Source organism: Pleurodeles waltl, chromosome 9 (genome assembly GCF_031143425.1).
Source record: "Pleurodeles waltl isolate 20211129_DDA chromosome 9, aPleWal1.hap1.20221129, whole genome shotgun sequence".
Classification (NCBI taxonomy): Eukaryota; Metazoa; Chordata; class Amphibia; order Caudata; family Salamandridae; genus Pleurodeles; species Pleurodeles waltl.
In genome coordinates, this window is record NC_090448.1 from 1,064,647,584 (window position 1) to 1,064,668,854 (window position 21,271).

The following is a 21,271-nucleotide window of genomic DNA, read 5'->3' on the forward strand; positions in this document are numbered from 1 at the left end:
TCCCTTGTTCATGGATGCTGTCCCACGGCTTTCACCTGGTCCATGAATCTCCACCATAGCTTCATCTTCCTAGCAATGGAGATCTGATGGATCTGTGCTCCAAACAGCTGTGGCTGTACCCTGACTATTTCCTCCACCATGACCCTCAACTCCTCATCAGTGAAACGGGGTGCCTTTGTGAGGACATGGGTGTTGTGTGGTGTGTGTTGTGCAGAGGTTGTTGAGTAATGTGGTGTGGCTTGTGGGGTGTGTGATGGATGAATGGGTGGTTGTGGTGTGCATGTGTAGTTTTCTGTGATTTTTGTGGCTAGCTATTGCAGTCTTTTCGTGTTGGCAAAGGGTTGTGGGTAATGTCGGTGTGTGTTTTGTAGCGCTTTGGTGTGTGTGTGTGGTGTGTGTACTAGTGTCAGGTGTGTGTTTTCAGTATTGGCAAATGTTATGTTGTTTTGTATTTGGGTGGCGATTATGAATGCACTTGTCTGTACCGCCAATGGTTTACCACCGTTGAATGTCCACTGTGGTGATTTGTGGGTCATAATGTGGAGGGCATTTTTTTGTTGGTGTAACAACAGTTTAACACTAACCTTTGGGCTGGCAGATTTGTGTTTGTGGCAGTATTCTGTCTGTTTGGTGTGTGCGTGTCATAATATGGTGGATGGATGTTCGGCTCCACGACGGTATGTTGGTGGCCATCATCGTGGCGGTAAGCGGGATTCACCGACAATGGCAAAATGAGGGCCTTTATATGTCTATTCTGCATGTTTACAAACATTCTCTTTCTCTCATTTGAAAGAGTTACACAGCAAGGCTTTTAGTGCTTTTTGGGAAATGTGATGGTGTGATGATATATTCTAAGAAAATTGTACCCCATGACATAAATTCAAAGGATATTGCAAGTCACCTTGGGGTTTTATAACCTTATAAAGGAACATGTCCTACAAACCTGTACCTCTATATGGTCATGGAACTCTTTGATGACTTGCAACTTCTTTATATTGCATGGCAACGGGAATTTTCACCCATATATATTGACCTGATTCAATCTTACCTTGACTTTGACAATGCAGTCTATCTTGTGCTGCATAAGAAAAGTATTACTCAGCTGCAACTCATCCAGAATTTAGGGTCACATGTATGAATGTTTGAATTAGCGATTTCCTAATTGCCAGTTCCAGCAAACCATAATTGGGAAATCCCTAAATCAAATGTATGAAACCCTTTAGAGGTTCACCTGCAATTCATAGTGGGTCGTAAATAGACATACCTGGTGAATATTAATAATGTAGGTCGCAACTTGCAACCCATTAGGAATCACAGCCAGCACAGGCATGGTGACCTGCTGGGGTCAGCAGACCACCATGATTGTGATTGCTTTTAAATCAAGCAATCTTTTTTTTAAGCTAAGCCCATTTTCCTTAAAAGAAAACGGGATGCATTAAAAAAGTTAAAAAAATGGAACGTACCTACCACTGTCTACTCCCTTAAGGACCCCTCCCCATTTGAGAACGGGTTAACACCAACTTTCTATTGACGGTAAACTGCAAATGTGTTGTGACCACTCAATATACCTTTCAGATTCTGTATTTCGAAGGAGCACCCTCAACATGCCCTTTCCTAATACCAAATCACAAAACCCAAATTGTCAAGTTACTGAATCACAAATTGGACTTTGTACAGAATGTATGATGGAACAACGAATGCTGGAACCATGCATGCCTGAACAACACGGTTGGAACAATGACAGCGTTGTTCCCACGAATGCCTTTACCACGCATGCTTCTACAATGATTATTCATTGTAAAAGCATGCCTAGTAAAGGCATGGATAGGAACTGCATGCATGGTTCTGGCATGCGATGCCCTCACAACAAAAGTACCCTGATCCCCAATCCCCCAAAACAATAGTACCCCAACTCCATCCCCCTAAAAACCAAACTACCCCCACCCCCAAAAAACAAACTACCTGATCCCCACAGCTACAAAAACCAAACTACCCCAATCCCTCACCCCGACCCCAAAAACAAAAGTACCCTGATCCCCAAAACAAAACTACCCTGAACCCCCACCCTCCAAAAACCTAACTACCCCAAACCCCTACCCCCCACAAACCAAACTACCCCGACCCCCACCCCAAACCCAAACTACCCTGATCCCCCACCCCCAAAAACCTAACTACCTCACCCCACCCCCAAAAACAAAAGTTCCCCGACCACCACCCCAAAACAAAACTACCTGACCCCTACACCACCAACATCCAAACTACCCGATCCCCATACCCCAAAAGCCTAACTAACCTGAAAAAAACCTACCTCCCACAAACCTAACTACCCTGATCCCCTCCACCCCAGACTCAAAAACCAAACTACCCTGCCCAATCCCCAAAAACAAAAGTGCCCGACTGTTGGACCTGGCTTTTTGACAGGGACATCCCCAAACTTTTTGCCTCCTTCCTCCTATTTTTTCTGACCTGTTGTTGTTGGCTTTTGACCTCTGAGCACTTTACCACTGCTAACCAGTGCTAAAGTGCCTATGCTCTCTGTGTAAATTGTACTATTGATTGGTTTATCCATGATTGACTATTTAATTTACCTGTAAGTCCCTATTAGAGTGCACTACATGTGCCTAGGGCATGTAGATTAAATGCTACTAGTGGGCCTGCAGCACTGGTTGTGCCACCCACCTCAGTAGCCCCTTAACCTTGTCTCAGGCCTGCCATTGCAAGGCCTGTGTGTGCAGTTTCACTGCCACTTCGACTTGGCATTTAAAAGTACTTGCCAAGCCTAGAACTCCCCTTTTTCTACATATAAGTCATCCCTAATGTGTGCCCTAGGTAACCCCTAGAGCAGGGTGCTGTGTAGGTAAAAGGCAGGACATGTACCTGTGTAGTTATATGTCCTGGTAGTGTAAAACTCCTAAATTCGTTTTTACACTACTGTGAGGCCTGCTCCCTTCATAGGCTAACATTGGGGCTGCCCTCATACACTGTTGAAGTGGCAGCTGCTGATCTGAAAGGAGCAGGAAGGTCATATTTAGTATGGCCAGAATGGTAATCTAAAATCCTGCTGACTGGTGAAGTCGGATTTAATATTACTATTCTAGAAATGCCACTTTTAGAAAGTGAGCATTTCTTTGCACTAAAAACTTGTTGTGCCCTTCAATCCACGTCTGGCTAGGTTTAGTTGACAGCTCCTTGTGCATTCACTCAGACACACCCCAAACACAGGGTACTCAGCCTCACTTGCATACATCTGCATTTTGAATGGGTCTTCCTGGGCTGGGAGGGTGGAGGGCCTGCCCTCACACAAAGGACTGCCACACCCCCTACTGGGACTCTGGCAGACAGGATTGAGCTGAAAGGGAACTTGGTGCATTTCTTAGAGACTCTTTGAAATCACCCCCACTTCAAAGGCACAACTTAGTATAAAACAGGGCCTCTGCCCTACCTCATCAGACACTTGCTGGAGAAGAAACCTGAACCAGAAACTACATCCTGCCAAGAAGAACTGCCTGGCTGCTCAAAGGACTCACCTGTCTGCTTTCTCCAAAGGACTGCTGTCTTGCTGTTGCCCTGCTGCCTTGCTGAACTCTTGTCTGGCTGTGAAAGTGCTCTCCAAGGGCTTGGATAGAGCTTGCCTCCTGTTCCTTGAAGTCTCAGGACCAAAAAGACTTCTTCCTTTCACGTGGACGCTCCGTGCGCCGAAAATTTCGACGCACAGCTTGTTTCGCGGCGAGAAAAACGCCGCACACCGACGCTGATCAACGCGACGCCCTCGGGACGATCGAGACTTCGACGCACAACCTCGCAAGGACAAAGCCGCCCGACTTCCAAGGAGAAATCGACGCGACGCCTACCGTGAGTGCGAAACTTTGACGCACGGCCTCGCAAGGACAACGCCGCCCGACTTCCAAGGAGAAATCGACGCGACGCCTGCCGTGAGACCAAAATTTCGACGCACGGCCTCGCAAGGACAACGCCGCCCGACTTCCAAGAAGAAATCGACGCGACGCCTACCGTGAGATCGAAACTTCGACGCGCAGCCCCGCAGAACGACGCGCAGCCGGAAAATAAGCAGGAGAATCCACGCACAGACCCGGGACGTCTGGTAATCCCCGCGATCCACAAAAAGAGACTGTCTGCGCGCCGGAAAACGACGCCCGACTTCCCCGCGTGGAAAAGAACGACGCAAGTCTGTGTGTGCTGAGCGGAAAACGACGCACACACCCCTTTTTCCACGCATCTCTTCTCCTGTGGCCCTCTGAGGAGATTTCCCACCAGAAACCAGGTACTCTGTGCTTGAAAGACACTTTATTGCTTTTTAAAGACTTAAAGACTCTTAATATCACTTTTCAGTGATATCTTTACAAATTCGTATTGCAACTTTGATCGTTTTGACCTACAATTATCCAGATAAATATTCTATATTTTTCTAAACACTGTGTGGTGTATTTTTGTGGTGTTATACTATGGTGTTGTATGATTTATTGCACAAATGCTTTACACATTGCCTTCTAAGTTAAGCCTGACTGCTCGTGCCAAGCTACCGGAGGGTGAGCACAGGCTGATTTTGGATTGTGTGTGACTTACCCTGACTAGAGTGAGGGTTCTTGCTTGGACAGAGGACAACCTAACTGCCAACCAAAAACCCCATTTCTAACATTGGTGATCAGCGGTGAGGATAGGACTTGTGTTTGTGCAGTGACATACAGTAGCTAAGTATTTCACTACCTACCCACAGTTGAAGGTCAACTTGATTTTTTATCTCTTTTTTGACTTTTGGTCTCTGATGTCCTCCTGGATATACTATTGATATTTTGGACTTTGGATTTTGTTTTTTGCTGGTAAGATCCTATCAGAATGGGATCGCTTACCTACTTATTCTTTTTGCCTACTGACCACCTCACTAAGGCTGACCTAAGGAAGCTTTGCAGAGAATGTGGCCTTCCTGTAGCAAAGAGATCTACTAAAGCAGAGATGCTACGTGCCTACATAGTCTGGGAGGAAGACAGATGGGCAGAGAGAGAGGCAGCAAGAAACCAAATGACTAAGTACCCCTCAGAGGAGGAGGAGGACGACTCAGATGAGGAAAGAGACCCAGTGAAAAAAGAATGGCTCATGGCTCAAGCACGGTGGATGGAAGAGCTAGATGAGTTTATTGAAAGGGCTGAGGCAGCAAGTCTCTTAGCCCTGGAAGAAGAAAAGATTGCAGCTCAAGAGCTGAGCTGTAAAGAGCTGAAACTGGAGGCCGGAAGGGCTGAGTCCAGTTCAGATGGTGGCAGCAAAAATCTTGCATCTAGTACTGCTGAAGAAGGGCACAAGCCCAGAGATGTGGTACCCAACTTGAAGAAGAGAGTTGACACACCCCAGGCGGTTCAAGGGTATGAGGTAGTTCCCGTTATGCACAGGGTCCCTGAGAAGGATTGGGGAACTGGCACAGGGAGTCATATTCCTACTGGGGGGAGGGACACTTTACTGACTCTAGCAGAGAGTGACAGAGAAAAGGGTTCCCCCCTGGTGGACGTCCTGGATATAGAGTGTAGAGACATCCCAGAAGAGTTTGGGTTGAGTGTCAGGGACAGTCAGATACTGTCTCACCAGTCTCAGGAGGGTGAAGTAGAGTGCTTTTCCAAGGTTGAGTTACTAGGTGGTTGGGTGAAGGGTACTGTGGTTAATACATGTGAAGGGCAGAGTGATGTAATTGCTGGAGAGCATATGTCTGGTCCTTATTTTCCAGAGCTACGCCAACACCAGGTGGAGTGTGAGTTCTCTGACCCCAGGGAACTTACAGTGGAGGCAGACTTTTGGGTGAGTACCAGAGAGTCTGAAGAGGCATTTGGGGGTGCTCCTGAAGGGAGTGGTCTAGGTGGTTCCCGACCAAGTGAGGTGGGAAAGGATTGTAGTGTCCCAGGTAGGTCTCAGAGCCTAACCTGTACCGTAGGGCCACCTTTTGAGGGAAGCCCCGCAGTGGCAGAAGAACTTGGGGGGATGACTGTAGACAACATCCCAACAGTTCTGGTGTCTGGCAGTACCACTCCTAGTGAGGGGGTGCAGAAGTCCAGACATAGGGTTGAGAGGGGGTGGCAGACCCCAGTGGAGGATCTTGAAAGTCAGGGGTCAGCTCTGAGAGCAGAGCCCCCCAGGAATGACCCAGGTGAGACCGTTTCTGGTTTGGGGGAAACCCAGACTCTGCCGGATGGGCAGAGGTCGGGAGACCTGCGCCAACCAGACTCTTGTGTGGCCCTTGGGGACGGCGTGTCCCTTGTGGGGGGTGAGAGTGCCCCCCAGGAAGTCCTGGCATGCCAGGCAAGGATTCAACCTCAGGGTGGTGACTCTGGGTTGGATAACCGGGTTCAGAGGTTAAACTTTGACCTGGTGGGGGGTAGATGTGCCCCCCAGAAAGTCCTGGAATGCCAGGCAATGGCTCAACCTCAGGGTGGTGACTCTGGGTTGGCTTACCAGGTGAAGAGGTCAAACTCTGACCTGGTGGGGGGTAGGTGTGCCCCCCAGAAAGTCCTGGCGTGCCAGGCAGTTGTCCAACCTCAGGGTGTCGACTCTGGGTTGGATGGCCAGGTTCAGAGGTTAAACTCTGACCTGGTGGGAGGTAGGTGTGCCTCCCAGAAAGTCCTGGGGTGCCAGGCAATTGCCCAACCTCAGGGTGGTGACTCTGGGTTGGCTAACCCGGTTCAGAGGTCAAACTCTGACCTGGTGGGGGGTAGGTGTGCCCCCCAGAAAGTCCTGGTATACCAGGCAATGGTTCAACCTCAGGGTGGTGACCCTGGGTTGGAGAACCAGGCTCAGAGGTTAAACTCTGACCTGGTGGGAGGTAGGTGTGCCTCCCTGAAAGTCCTGGCCTGCCAGGCAATGGTTCAACCTCAGGGTGGTGACTCTGGGTTGGATATCCAGGTTCAGAGGTTAACCTCTGACCTGGTGGGGGGTAGGTGTGCCCCCCAGAAAGCCCTGGTGTACCAGGCAGTTGTCCAACCTCAGGATGGTGACCCTAGGTTGGAGAACCAGGTTCAGAGGTTAAACTCTGACCTGGTGGAGGGTCAGTGTGCCCTCCAGGAAGTCCTGGCGTGCCAGGCGATTGTTCTACTTCAGGGTGGTAACTCTGAGTTGAATGGCCCAGTTCAGAGGTTAAACTCTGACCTGGTGGAGGGTCAGTGTGCCCTCCAGAAAGTCCTGGCGTGCCAGGCAATTGTTCAACCTCAGAGTGCTGACTCTGGGTTGGATACCCAGGTTCAGAGGTTAAACTCTGACCTGGTGGGAGGTAGGTGTGCCTCCCAAGAAGCCCTGCTGTGCCAGGCAATTGTCCAACCTCAGGGTGTTGACTCTGGGTTGGATGACCAGGTTCAGAGGTTAAACTCTGACCTGGTGGGGGGTAGGTGTGCCCCCCAGAAAGTCCTGGCGTGCCAGGCAATTGCCCAACCTCAGGGTGGTGACCCTGGGTTGGGGAACCAGGCTCAGAGGTTAAACTCTGACCTGGTGGGAGGTAGGTGTGCCTCCCAGAAAGTCCTGGTGCGCCAGGCAACTGTTCAACTTCAGGGTGGGGACTCTGAGTTGAATGGTCAGGTGCAGAGGTTAAACTCTGACCTGGTGGAGGGTCAGTGTGCCCTCTAGGAAGTCCTGGTGTGCCAGGCAATTGTTCAACTTCAGGGTGGTGACTCTGAGTTGAATGGTCAGGTGCAGAGGTTAAACTCTGACCTGGTGGAGGGTCAGTGTGCCCTCCAGGAAGTCCTGGCGTGCCAGGCAATTGTTCAACTTCAGGGTGGTGACTCTGAGTTGAATGGGCAGGTGCAGAGGTTAAACTCTGACCTGGTGGGGGGTAGGCGTGCCCCCCAGGAAGTCCTGGTTTGCCAGGCGGTGATCCAGTCTGAGGGTACAGACCCTGGGCTGGAAGACCAGGTTCAGGGTGTCCCCCTGGACCTGGAGGGAGGGGCTACTGATAACAGTGCCCCTACCATGTTGTCTTCTGAGGAGGCCACTCCTAGTTGGAGGGTGCTGGACCCCAGAAGGGAGGGCAGGGGGAGGGAAGCCTCACCCCGGGCCCTAGTCCCACCTGAAGGTACAGACCCCAGGTTGGAGGGCCAGTGGCAGGTTAACAGCCCTGCACTGGTAGAGGAATGGTACAGGGCGACTTCTGTAAGCCCCCTGGCCATGTTGGACTCTGGGGGTACCGCTCCAGGAAGGAGGGTACAAAGCCCCAGAGGGGAGGACCAGGTTCAGGCTGTCATCCCTGACCTGGTGGAAGGGAGAGTGGTTAAAGGGTGCCCAGCACCTGGGGCTACCGCCCCCCACTCTCCACAGCCACAGTGGTTGGAGAGCTTTGAGAGGCCTGGGGCCTGGCTCTCATCCCTGGCAGCTGTCAGTAATCACTGTGGCTTGCTGTCCGGGTGGACAGAGTTATCCCTGGGGAGGGGACAAGTGTCACACCCCAGGGGTAGAGTGGGCAACACCACTATGTTGGTCATGGGGGTACTATCCTGCTCCTGGGATACATCTGTGAGCAAAGTAAGGTTAGGTGCTGCACAGATGGGATCCGCAGGAAAGGAGAAAGGTTCCCCATGGATGGGCTTAGTGGGCCCTGAGAGTATGGACAGAGGGATCCAATTGGAGTCAGGAAGGCGAAGAACTGGAGCATGCCCCTGCTGTTGTGGGCCTGGGTCCTTGTTCTGTCGCCTCAAACAGGGAAGTACATCAGGATAGTGATTGTTCTCCCCTGGCTTTAGGCTGGTGGGGGGTCATGTTGGACCTGGCTTTTTGACAGGGACATCCCCAAACTTTTTGCCTCCTTCCTCCTATTTTTTCTGACCTGTTGTTGTTGGCTTTTGACCTCTGAGCACTTTACCACTGCTAACCAGTGCTAAAGTGCCTATGCTCTCTGTGTAAATTGTACTATTGATTGGTTTATCCATGATTGACTATTTAATTTACCTGTAAGTCCCTATTAGAGTGCACTACATGTGCCTAGGGCATGTAGATTAAATGCTACTAGTGGGCCTGCAGCACTGGTTGTGCCACCCACCTCAGTAGCCCCTTAACCTTGTCTCAGGCCTGCCATTGCAAGGCCTGTGTGTGCAGTTTCACTGCCACTTCGACTTGGCATTTAAAAGTACTTGCCAAGCCTAGAACTCCCCTTTTTCTACATATAAGTCATCCCTAATGTGTGCCCTAGGTAACCCCTAGAGCAGGGTGCTGTGTAGGTAAAAGGCAGGACATGTACCTGTGTAGTTATATGTCCTGGTAGTGTAAAACTCCTAAATTCGTTTTTACACTACTGTGAGGCCTGCTCCCTTCATAGGCTAACATTGGGGCTGCCCTCATACACTGTTGAAGTGGCAGCTGCTGATCTGAAAGGAGCAGGAAGGTCATATTTAGTATGGCCAGAATGGTAATCTAAAATCCTGCTGACTGGTGAAGTCGGATTTAATATTACTATTCTAGAAATGCCACTTTTAGAAAGTGAGCATTTCTTTGCACTAAAAACTTGTTGTGCCCTTCAATCCACGTCTGGCTAGGTTTAGTTGACAGCTCCTTGTGCATTCACTCAGACACACCCCAAACACAGGGTACTCAGCCTCACATGCATACATCTGCATTTTGAATGGGTCTTCCTGGGCTGGGAGGGTGGAGGGCCTGCCCTCACACAAAGGACTGCCACACCCCCTACTGGGACTCTGGCAGACAGGATTGAGCTGAAAGGGAACTTGGTGCATTTCTTAGAGACTCTTTGAAATCACCCCCACTTCAAAGGCACAACTTAGTATAAAACAGGGCCTCTGCCCTACCTCATCAGACACTTGCTGGAGAAGAAACCTGAACCAGAAACTACATCCTGCCAAGAAGAACTGCCTGGCTGCTCAAAGGACTCACCTGTCTGCTTTCTCCAAAGGACTGCTGTCTTGCTGTTGCCCTGCTGCCTTGCTGAACTCTTGTCTGGCTGTGAAAGTGCTCTCCAAGGGCTTGGATAGAGCTTGCCTCCTGTTCCTTGAAGTCTCAGGACCAAAAAGACTTCTTCCTTTCACGTGGACGCTCCGTGCGGCGAAAATTTCGACGCACAGCTTGTTTCGCGGCGAGAAAAACGCCGCACACCGACGCTGATCAACGCGACGCCCTCGGGACGATCGAGACTTCGACGCACAACCTCGCAAGGACAAAGCCGCCCGACTTCCAAGGAGAAATCGACGCGACGCCTACCGTGAGTGCGAAACTTTGACGCACGGCCTCGCAAGGACAACGCCGCCCGACTTCCAAGGAGAAATCGACGCGACGCCTGCCGTGAGACCAAAATTTCGACGCACGGCCTCGCAAGGACAACGCCGCCCGACTTCCAAGGAGAAATCGACGCGACGCCTACCGTGAGATCGAAACTTCGACGCGCAGCCCCGCAGAACGACGCGCAGCCGGAAAATAAGCAGGAGAATCCACGCACAGACCCGGGACGTCTGGTAATCCCCGCGATCCACAAAAAGAGACTGTCTGCGCGCCGGAAAACGACGCCCGACTTCCCCGCGTGGAAAAGAACGACGCAAGTCTGTGTGTGCTGAGCGGAAAACGACGCACACACCCCTTTTTCCACGCATCTCTTCTCCTGTGGCCCTCTGAGGAGATTTCCCACCAGAAACCAGGTACCCTGTGCTTGAAAGACACTTTATTGCTTTTTAAAGACTTAAAGACTCTTAATATCACTTTTCAGTGATATCTTTACAAATTTGTATTGCAACTTTGATCGTTTTGACCTACAATTATCCAGATAAATATTCTATATTTTTCTAAACACTGTGTGGTGTATTTTTGTGGTGTTATACTATGGTGTTGTATGATTTATTGCACAAATGCTTTACACATTGCCTTCTAAGTTAAGCCTGACTGCTCGTGCCAAGCTACCGGAGGGTGAGCACAGGCTGATTTTGGATTGTGTGTGACTTACCCTGACTAGAGTGAGGGTTCTTGCTTGGACAGAGGACAACCTAACTGCCAACCAAAAACCCCATTTCTAACACCGACTCACCAAAAACAAAAGTTCCCCGACCCCTCACCCCCAAAAACCTAACTAGCCTGAGCCCCACCCCCAAAACCCAAACTATCCTGATTCCCCACCCCCAAAAACCAAACTACCCCGATCCCTCCCCCCACCCCCAAAAACAAAACTACCCCACCCCACCCCAAAACCAAAAGTACCCCGACCCCCACCCCAAAAAAACCTACCCGACCCCCCACCCACTGCCCCTAAAAGCAGAACCGCCGATCCCTTCCCCTAAAAACCAGAGCCACCCTGATTCCCCCACCCCTGCCCCCCCAAAAAAAACTACCTTGACCAACACCCCTGCCCCAAACCCTTAATCCACCCGACCCCTAAAAACTACTCCCCAAACCCTGCCCCAGCCCCTCTTACCTGACCCCCTCCTCTCCTGATGCACTCTTATTTTTTCTCTGCCTTAACCACGCATGTGCGATGTTCAGCACATGCGTGGTTAAGGCAGAGAAGAAGGGAGTTGTTATTAATGCAAGCCTGCTTCCGCTTGTGTTAACAACGTAATTGTTGTTTCCGAGTTGTCATTCTGGATGTTTCCCCTTTGTACATTCCAAAAATAATTTTTCTAGTTGCAAATGGCCCGATTCCGTGAATAGGCCCATTTGCAAGTAGAATTTTTTTTGTACATGTGGGCCTTAGTCACAAGATCAGGATTTTATCTGAGAAAGTCTAACCTCATTGTTGATCAATTGAGCAAAATCCATTGGCTAGAGGTGCACAAAAGGACTGTTTTCAAAGTAAATTGCATCAGCTATAAAATGATTTACAGCTGAAGCCCTGCATCATCCACAAAATGATTTACAGCTGAAGCATGAATCTTCTTGCACAGAAATTTACCAAACGTGTGCATTCATGGCACTTAAACTCGTTTTTCAGCCTGACATGAAGGCCATTGATTCCCCCTGCAGTGATGTTTTAGCTTGAACTACTGCTGTCATTGCTGCACATTCTCTGTGTTTCTTAGGAAAGTTTGTACTGCTAATGCCCGTGCTTTACTTTTGCTGTATGAGTGTGTGAAGCTTGCACTCCTGCTACCTTTGGTGTGCTTATTCTATTGGCCTGATTACAAGTGGTTTGGTTAAACCCCTATTTATGCATGGGTAGGAATTACACGTTTGGCTGTATTTAACATATCTAATAATTCTCAAATGTGTTAAATACCTAAACCGTCATTACATTTCAGCAGGTCAAATTTAACAAAATTTAACGATTGGAGATCATTTTGTATTTACATACAATTTTGATTTTGGTGGGTAAAAGGTATTCCTCACAAACTCGTAATAGGTGTCATTTATCGTGCCTAATAAATAACACAACCCATGGTATTGTTGTTTGTTAGGTGCGATTAATAATAGCTCAACTCGTAACCTGTCTACCTGAAGCCTCCACAGCTGATATCTGTGCTGTTCCACTTCTGCATCTGTGAATGAAGCTTGCACTGCTGCTCACCGTGGGCTTGCTGCTGACCCTTGTGCTTTAGCTATTCTGTGCATAGAAGGAAACTTTGGATTTCTCTTGTCATACTAGTTCTGTGCATTATGGAAGCTTACACTGTTTTCAACTAGGCTGTTGTGCATATGTATGTTTTAGCAATGCTTAGAAAGCAACTGTCCCTTATACAAATGGCAAACAATTGGTATTATCAGTTCTAATAGCATGTGTATTCTAAGATGTTTTCAGTTTAGAAAGCTCTCAGCCCAACAGGAAGAGCCTGAAATGGCAGGTTTTAAGTGGCCCCATAGGGTGCTACAGCTTCCGCCTTACATGGATTATTAGTTTTTATTTTTACATGTAGGTATTTATTTATTTGTGTGTTTATGTGTTTATTTATTAACTTCTTTATTCATTTGTTTTGTTTATTTGCACTTACCTGGGCCAGGGATGTGGTCTGTGTACCTTACCGGTCGAGGATCCTTACTCCCGAGCCTGGCTCCAGGTCTATCTTTATTAACAGGCCGTCTTGCTAGTAGTGCAGGGTCGCGCACTAGTCTTTCTCCACTGTGTACAAGGAAACAGGCACATGCTTACAGGAGGATGTTGGATGCTAAAATGCTGTGTAGCGTAAGCCTGTCTGCACCCTTACATTCCCCTTTTGCATGTTTGTTCCACCGTGAGGCTCATCTACTTGCTGCAGTTGCTGGCCCTAGCAGGTAGGGACAATTATATCAGAGATCACTTCCTGTAAACGATGTGATTGATTTTGTCTTCAAATTCTCACCACATTCCCTGTGCACTTTTCAAGGGAGGGTTGTTTAATGCAAGATCTTTGCCAAACATTGCTGGGAAATTTAAAATCTTATCAATTCTAACTTTTATTTGTTACCAAGATGTGGCTGAAATATCTAATTCTGACCTCCGCATCGCTTTCCCTGTTGGTTTCAGCATTTTGTGTAGCAATATGGTCGGTTAGGAAGGGGTTGGAGGGGCTAATATTCTTAGGTCAGATCTCTCAGTCTTCTTAGATGTTCTCTCCTCTTTGACACTCTTTGTGAGATCAGTTTATCTTAAACATCCTTCTCTTTCACAATGACCTGGTCCTTCATTTTAACATTCCAGCTTGGCTTGATAACTTTAAAGAACTGGGTGAGAACTGGTGTTATCCTCCTTCATAATTACCATTTTGGTCAATTCTAATCTTCATGCCAAAACCATAAATGAGGACTCATCACTAGCTACCAATCTCTCCCCCCATGGTAGTCAGTTTGTATTTAGACCCGAATACAGGGCAAATCACATGATGGACTCTATTGTTACAGTTAATGGTTCTATCAACATGTGTGTAACATTCCCTTTCTCCTCAACCTAGCCTCATCAGTATTTATTCCATTTTTGTAGACTGGCACCTCATCATGATCTCTCAGATTAACAGTGCGCCCTCTTCTGATCTAAATTCAGGAAACTGAAGCAGTTCAACACTGCAGCAGAAGCACAGAGTCTTGGAAGGTTCTTGTTTTGGAGGGAAATGCGAGGGCAGCATTCCCTTTCTGTCAGGTCAATGACAAACTTTTTTAGTTATCCTATTGCATCGCTCCATGACCTCCAAAGACAGGATGGCATCAGCTGGGACATTTGCTAATAGATAGGTTACTCTAGAACGTAGGCAACTTTGCTTGCAGGAATGGAAGGATTAAAGATGTTGGATGTGTACCTATTCACCTGACTTGTGAGACTCATTTAAAGGTCAGATGTCACACTATAAAGCCAGGGTACATATTGCCAAAGCATCTTTTATAGCAACCAACCTGACCATGCCCTCTAATGTGTCCTGTGATCTTTTTTTCATTTACTCCTTTATGGGGCCTGACTGCAAGGCTCCCCTCGGCACCCTTTCTCAAACATTATTTGACAATCTTTTATCCTTTTTTGCTATACATCAAAAAATATGAACAAAATGATTCCACATGCTCACACGGTTCCTTTTCTGAATCTAAATGATGGAGGGGCAGTCTACCAAGATCACCCAGCTTCCTCCTATGTCTCAAGCTGAGGTCGTAACAGCAGTTAACTTATTGACATCAGGCTTCCCTGAATTTCCTTGTTCCCCAGCCATCCTAAAATCGATTGCTACCAATCATTTGTAAGGCCATCAGTGTTTCTCTTGGTACTGGAATTGTGCTTGGCATCTGTAAAAGGTGAATTGTTTCCCCTTTTCTTAACGAGGGCAGGGAGTGTACCCAGAGGATCTGTAAGTCCATCACTTATTATTCCTACCTTTGCCAAAATCATGGGACACTTTCTGAACAAATGGCTGGCTGGAATTTTGAGAGGCATAGAATTCTTGGAACAGACCCAGCGTGGACTTTGGTTAGGCCATGGCACTAAGGCCATCTTGGTTGTAGCTCTTCCCGTTGTAAAACATCTGACCTAGGCACCACCATTGGCCTCTTGTTGCTCAGTTTGTCTTTGGCCTTTGATCCAATGTTATCATTTGTGTCTTAACGGGTCAGGCTCACTGAGACAGCCTCACTGAGACAGTATTGAAATTGTTCTTGTCCTTCTTCTCAAGTTATGCTCTGTTTGTTACATTGCCTCCTTTTTGCTCTAAAGACTAGCATTTGACTTTTGGAGTCCCACTAGAATCTGCACGTTCTTCCATTCATTTCACTGTGTTTGTGCAGCCCCTGATTGAGCTGATTCAGAGCTTGAGATTTCAGGCGCTGTGATGAGACAACAACACCTACATCCTCCTAAAGTTCAACAACATGGCCTTTGATTCAGAGTTACCTTGCAGAATGTTCTTTGCCACTCAATAAAGGAGGTCAGAGAAATTCCTCAAACCTAATGGGAACTAGACTGAAATTCAATTAACTGAAGGCAGCTTCTCGGTCCAGATAAGGTTTATCTGACTGATGTTTTTGGGCAAGCTTTGCATCTCTTGCCACACAAGTGAAAAACCATTGTCTTTAGACTGATCAAGAGCTTTCATTTAATGCTCGGATCCAGAAATCCAGTTCTTCCTCTTGTGCCCTGTTGAAAACCGTGAAGAAAATTCTCCCACTTATTCCTTGTAATAACAGGGCAAAGGTGATCAGCTCCACTGTTCTTTCCCATCTAGATTATCGAAACACTTTATATCTGGGCCTCCATGATGTCTAGTTTTCTAAAGTGCAAAGTGTTCATAAAGTTGATCTGGCTCTGTGGAAATTTTCCCACCTCTTTCATGTGCAGCATGCTCTTGTGGATTTGGTGTCCTGTTGGATGAATGCTTCCACACTGACACCCCACACCGATCAGACAGAGGAGCTAGACTTTAGTGACTCCTCCTTCTAGTGCCCTTACTGCTGGCCTCAGTCTCTAAACGCCCATACATCTCCTACCTCCAGGGTTGGTAGTCTATGGGTAATTTCTGATTCAAAACGTTCTTTTGAAGCACAGATTCTTAAACGTATAGCCATCGGTTTTTATGATAACTGTCCTGAGAATGTCCTGAGAAAAATCATGCCACTCATTCCCAGTTCCTCTAATACAATTTTAGTTCAGTACCCCATCAAGAATAGACCGGATTCAAGTAATTCTCTGTTTTTTGGTCTTTTCTCCCTCCTCGTTAAAAGGATATAGCTTATACAGAATGTGTCTGCCCTGTCCTTCCTGATTGCTCATTAGCTCCAGCTAGGTCGTTTTGGACAGAATCCCTTTTTGCTTTAAAAGATGTCACGAAGAAGTTAGGCACGTTTTGGAGGAAGAGCCTTTAGAATCTTGGGCCCCACATTTTGAAATAATTTGCCTCTGGAGATTCGTCAGATCACCTCCCACTCTTCGGTTCTTGAACAACTAAAAAAGTTTGTTGTTGCTAGTCTGTTGACGTTCCCTTCCCTTTCCTATCTGATTTTGCCTTGATTTGCAACGCAAAGATAACTATGGGTGATAGTTGTGCATCACACATAAATAAATAAACTTTGCAATAATAGGCTAAAAAATACCAGCAAACAAAGAGCTGTCGGTTAAAGATCAGAGTTAGCTAAAGCTGATTGAATAGCATGCATCCACTTGATCCGTAAATATAAGAAAATGTTACAATTCAGCTTTACAAGCACAGTCCTCTTCATGCACTGGTCATCTCTACTGACACAGGAATGCCAGCTTATCCAGCACTGGGAAAGCCAGTAGATCTGACTGTAATTTACTAACACATGCAGTCGTCATTGACGCAGTCCTGTATTTGCATGGTTCTGTATCTTAAAACCAGATCATTTACCTTTGTCAATATTTGTTTGGCTAGAGTAGAACTGCATTTGAGTGTGAGTCAAGATCTGATAAGGGCCCGGAGGATTTTGAGCCTAATGATTGCTGTAATGATTGTGGTACTAAAGAAGAACATTTATATATTTGCATATAATCAATTTTGCATCTTGTGTTTCCTTTATGTTACATCAGAGGGACTGGACTGCAAAAAAAGTTTCTGCCTTTATAAAGTATTTATTTTTCATCAAGCATAAACAATGCAAAATCGCATAGTGAATGCATGGCAGACATGCAAGATAAAAACTAACTGTACCACAAGAGGTTCCTATTTTTGGAGAACGTCAGGTTTGTGTACCTGAGTAGAGGGGATATTTTGCCTTAGGCATTCTGCAAGCCTCTAGAGTGTCATTGGACCGCGAAACAATTCTATATACAGTATCTGTCCCCTAGGAACTGACAAGTAGCATTGACTCACTGCTCCCACAACACCTTTCGATTCGAAGCTCGGCCCCCAGACTTCCACTACAACAATGTAAGTACAGGCCGCACGGCGAGGCATTGTGATCACTGTATTATGCAACACTTCTCTGTGACTTGGCCATTGCACAAGAAATAAATTAAATCTTATAAAAGAGCTGTTGATGCACCCTTGCACAGTATAATAAATGCCTTGACTATAAAACAGAAATTGCTTGCAAACAAATTTAAATGCTTGGTAATTACAAAAACATAGTCATCCATTTCATCCTATCCCCTGCGGGGAGTGCGGATGCTGGACCTGCCGTATCCCTCACCGAAAAAAGCACACGCAGCATCACAGCTCAGCTGCTTCAGTGATTGATACGTGAGTCCCCGATTGATCTCGCCTGCCTGTTAACATTTCTTACTGGGGGTAATTAAAAAGTGCTAAGAATAAAATAAAAACAGCCAATTAACCTTTCACATGATCGCGGCCTGACCATTATCTCTCCCATCCATTTTCTAGACCAGACAACTTGACAGTCAAACTGGTCCATCGTCAACGATAAATATAGACAGCAATTAATGGCCCTTTGCATCAAGCAGAAAATTCCTGCTGAAGTAATCGCAACAGTAAAAGAGAAATTATCTCTTAAACACAATTCTTAAATGTGATAAAACTTCTTGTTTCTCACCAAGCAGTGTTTGTCAAGAGGTATTATTTCATAACTATAAATTGTTTAGGCCCTGATTATGATTGACCTGCATGAGGATGCAATATCTCAACCACTGTAATCCAAAACATGGAGGCACTGAAAGCGATTGGAGGTGACAATAGCACCTCTCTTCAGGATCACCTCCAACGTTTTTGCCTTCACCTGTCTTATTTTCTGAACATGTTTTTGTTGGCATCAGGACTCTGTGACTTTGCCATTCCTAACCAGTGCTAAAATACTTGTGCTTTCTTTCTTAAAACATGCTAAAATTTACCTACACCTGATTGAAACATTTGGTTTACCTATATCCCTCGTAAGTAGTACAACATGTACCCAGGACCTGTACCTTAAATGCTACTAGTGGAGCTGCAGCACTTATTGTGCCACCCAATTAAGTAGCACTTTAAGCATGACTTAGGCCTGCCATTGCAGCCTGTTGCACAGTTTTAAACTGCCAGTTCAAGCTTTCAAAATATTCCCTTTTCCAGGCCTAATCCTTCCTTTGTAATTCATATAGGTTACCCCTGAGCTAGACCCTCAATAAAGCCATAGGACAGGGTGCATTGTATTTAAAAAGTGGGACATGTGTTTTTAGGTGTTACATGTCCTAGTAGTTAAAAACTCCTAAATTTGTTTTTCACCACTGTAAGCCTACTTTCCCATAGGATAATAATGGGTTACTTCATGATATTTAATAAGTGCTAACTTTCAATTGGGAACAGGTAGTAATGACTGAATTGTAGGTCAAAACCCTCTTTAATGGTAAAGTCAGATTTTCAGTTACAATTCTGAAAATGTTACTTTTATAAAGCTTGCATTTTCTGCCCTGAACATTTGTGTTGCTCTGCCAGTGCCCTGGGTCACATAAATGTAGATGACTTTGCTTTTGAGGTTTGTATATTCCTTTCAGACTGTGAGAGAAAGGGGGCTAGATTGTGGCAGGATGGGCCATCCTGCTTGGATTGCTCAGGCCAGAGCCCCACTGCCCCACTTACATTTCAAAGAGTTGCCAGCAGCACACATACAAAAGAACATGACACTAGTCTTTTGTCAAACCAAACTTCTTGATGCCTTCAAAGGGGAAGGGAAAAACTTTCCAGAACCAGATGTGAGGGTAGCCTAGAAGATTCCTCCACTTCCCACTTCAGAGCCTGGTATCAGGTATAAATATTATACCTCCAAAGCCACTCTTCATTGCACTCCTGGACATGTGGACACTATAGAAGAAGGACTGCACTGTTCCCCAGAGGACTGTCCTGCTGTAAGAGGTTTGCCTTCTTCCCCAGAGGACTGCCCTGCTGCTATCAGAGGACTACCCTGCTGTTTGAGGCCTGTCTTGTTCCCCTGAGGGGTACCCTGCTGCTTGAAGCCTGCCCTGCTGTTAGAGAGGGAAGACTGAACATGCTCCCTTCACCCCAGGCTAATCTGAGTCACTGCAAGAGTCAGTTGGCTGACCTCCTGTTCTGAGCTACAGGAACTAAGTAAGCTCTAGAGGCTCTCCCTGCAGCTGCCGAGCTGACCTGCTGCAACCGGACCTGCAACTGGACCTTTCTGAATCCTGCTGGCCTCTGCTAAAGTGAGTCCATGATCCCCAAGAGGTGTCTCCCCAGGACCCTGGAACCTTGGCAGGCATCAGAGGGCACTCCTCTGTGAACAAAAGAAAAATCCTAAAGTTTTGGGCTCTTCATGACAGCAAACGGGCTTGTTCATAGGTGAGACGCTGCTGCTTGCAATTACCTCCAATGTGAAACTCTTGTGAACCTGATTATTTTTGCAACAGCAACTGCCATCAACAACAAAAAATGCAAGATCTGCACTTCACACTACAGCAACAACAGCCTGCAAGGACCGCCATCGCGAAGGTGTAGCAATGACTGTCCATGATGCCTGTTCTGATATTCGTGATACAGTGACAACGATCTGCGACACCAGGCCTACTCTTTGTGCTACTGCCACAACTATCCACATAGCTCTCCCTGCTCCTCTTGGCATTCTCAACCATGAACAGAATTCTAACAGCCAGACTTTGAGAAGGTAACTTCTTCTACATGACCAACCTTGCACCTGCATTTGGCTTGTGCTACACTGCAGTCAGCTTGAACTTGTAACCTCCCCCCAGTCTAACATGAGCGACTCATTGTGCTTTTAGGTGCTATACTTAAATAGAACTTTGAAATTCAATACTTCCAGTTCTACTGGTTAGATTTTTGCCATTCATGTATCATTTTATTTAGTACAATTTACACTATTTTTCTAAATTGGTTTAGGATTTTTTTGTGTTGTGTTTCACTTCATTACTGTTTGTGTATCAATACTCAACACGGTGCCTCTAAATTAGGCCCAACTTCTTTTGTGCCACACTACCACAGGTTAATTTACTGACTTTTGTGGTTCACCCTGACAAGAACTGTGGTTGTTGCCTAACTGGGGTTTCCACACCCTGAACCAATGACATTACTTTTTTACAGCACCATTTACAATTATAGCCTGAAAATGGGTACTAATGTGCACATTTTGGTGCTTTCTGCATCAAAATCTGCATATCCCATTATTTTATGTATATTAAAAAAAAATGAATTATTATTTTCAGTCATAACAGAGAACAAACACAATGCAACGCAGTAAAAGCTGCAAAAGAATATCACACCTGATCAACAGACAATTAGTGCAAGAAATATAGAGGGTCATTAAGACCCCGGCAGTAAAAAACGCCTACCGCCGTGGTCTAAAAGACCGTCGCTGCAGCTACCAGCCATCCACCGGATTATGACCACAGCTGGATTTCTGCCAGAAGGAAGGAGGAAATCTGCCGGTGGCCATGCTGGCGGATGGCAGTAAGGTGCCGCTGCTGCCAGCAGCAGCGCCACACCAGTAGACTGCTGCTGACCGTATTATGAGAATAATACGGCCTGGCGGACACTGCTGCTGGCAGCAGCTCCCCTTCCCGTCTCCTGCTGGAGGACCCCTGACTACAGGTAAGTGGGTGCTTCGACAGGCAAGGGGGTGTTGTTTGTGTGAGTGGGGGTGTGTGTGTATCTGTGCGTGTGTGTATGCGGGTGTGTTGTATGTTGTGAGTGTGTGCATATATTAATGTGTGAGTGCATGTATGTTGAGTTGTGTGAATGTGTGTCTGCGTGTATGTATGTAAGTGTGTGTAGATATGTGTGTAAATGGATGTATGCTTGCGTGGATGAATGTTGGAATGGGTGTGTGTATGCACGTGTGCGTGTGTGAAGGGAGGGGCATGTATGGGGGTCTGGAGATGAAGGGGGGTGGGGAAAACCTGTCGAGGGGAAGGGGGCGGGGAAGATCCCTATCATTGACAGAGAAGGGATTCCCTGTCACTGATAGTGCCTACCGCCATGGTTTTCATGGCAGTAAGGAT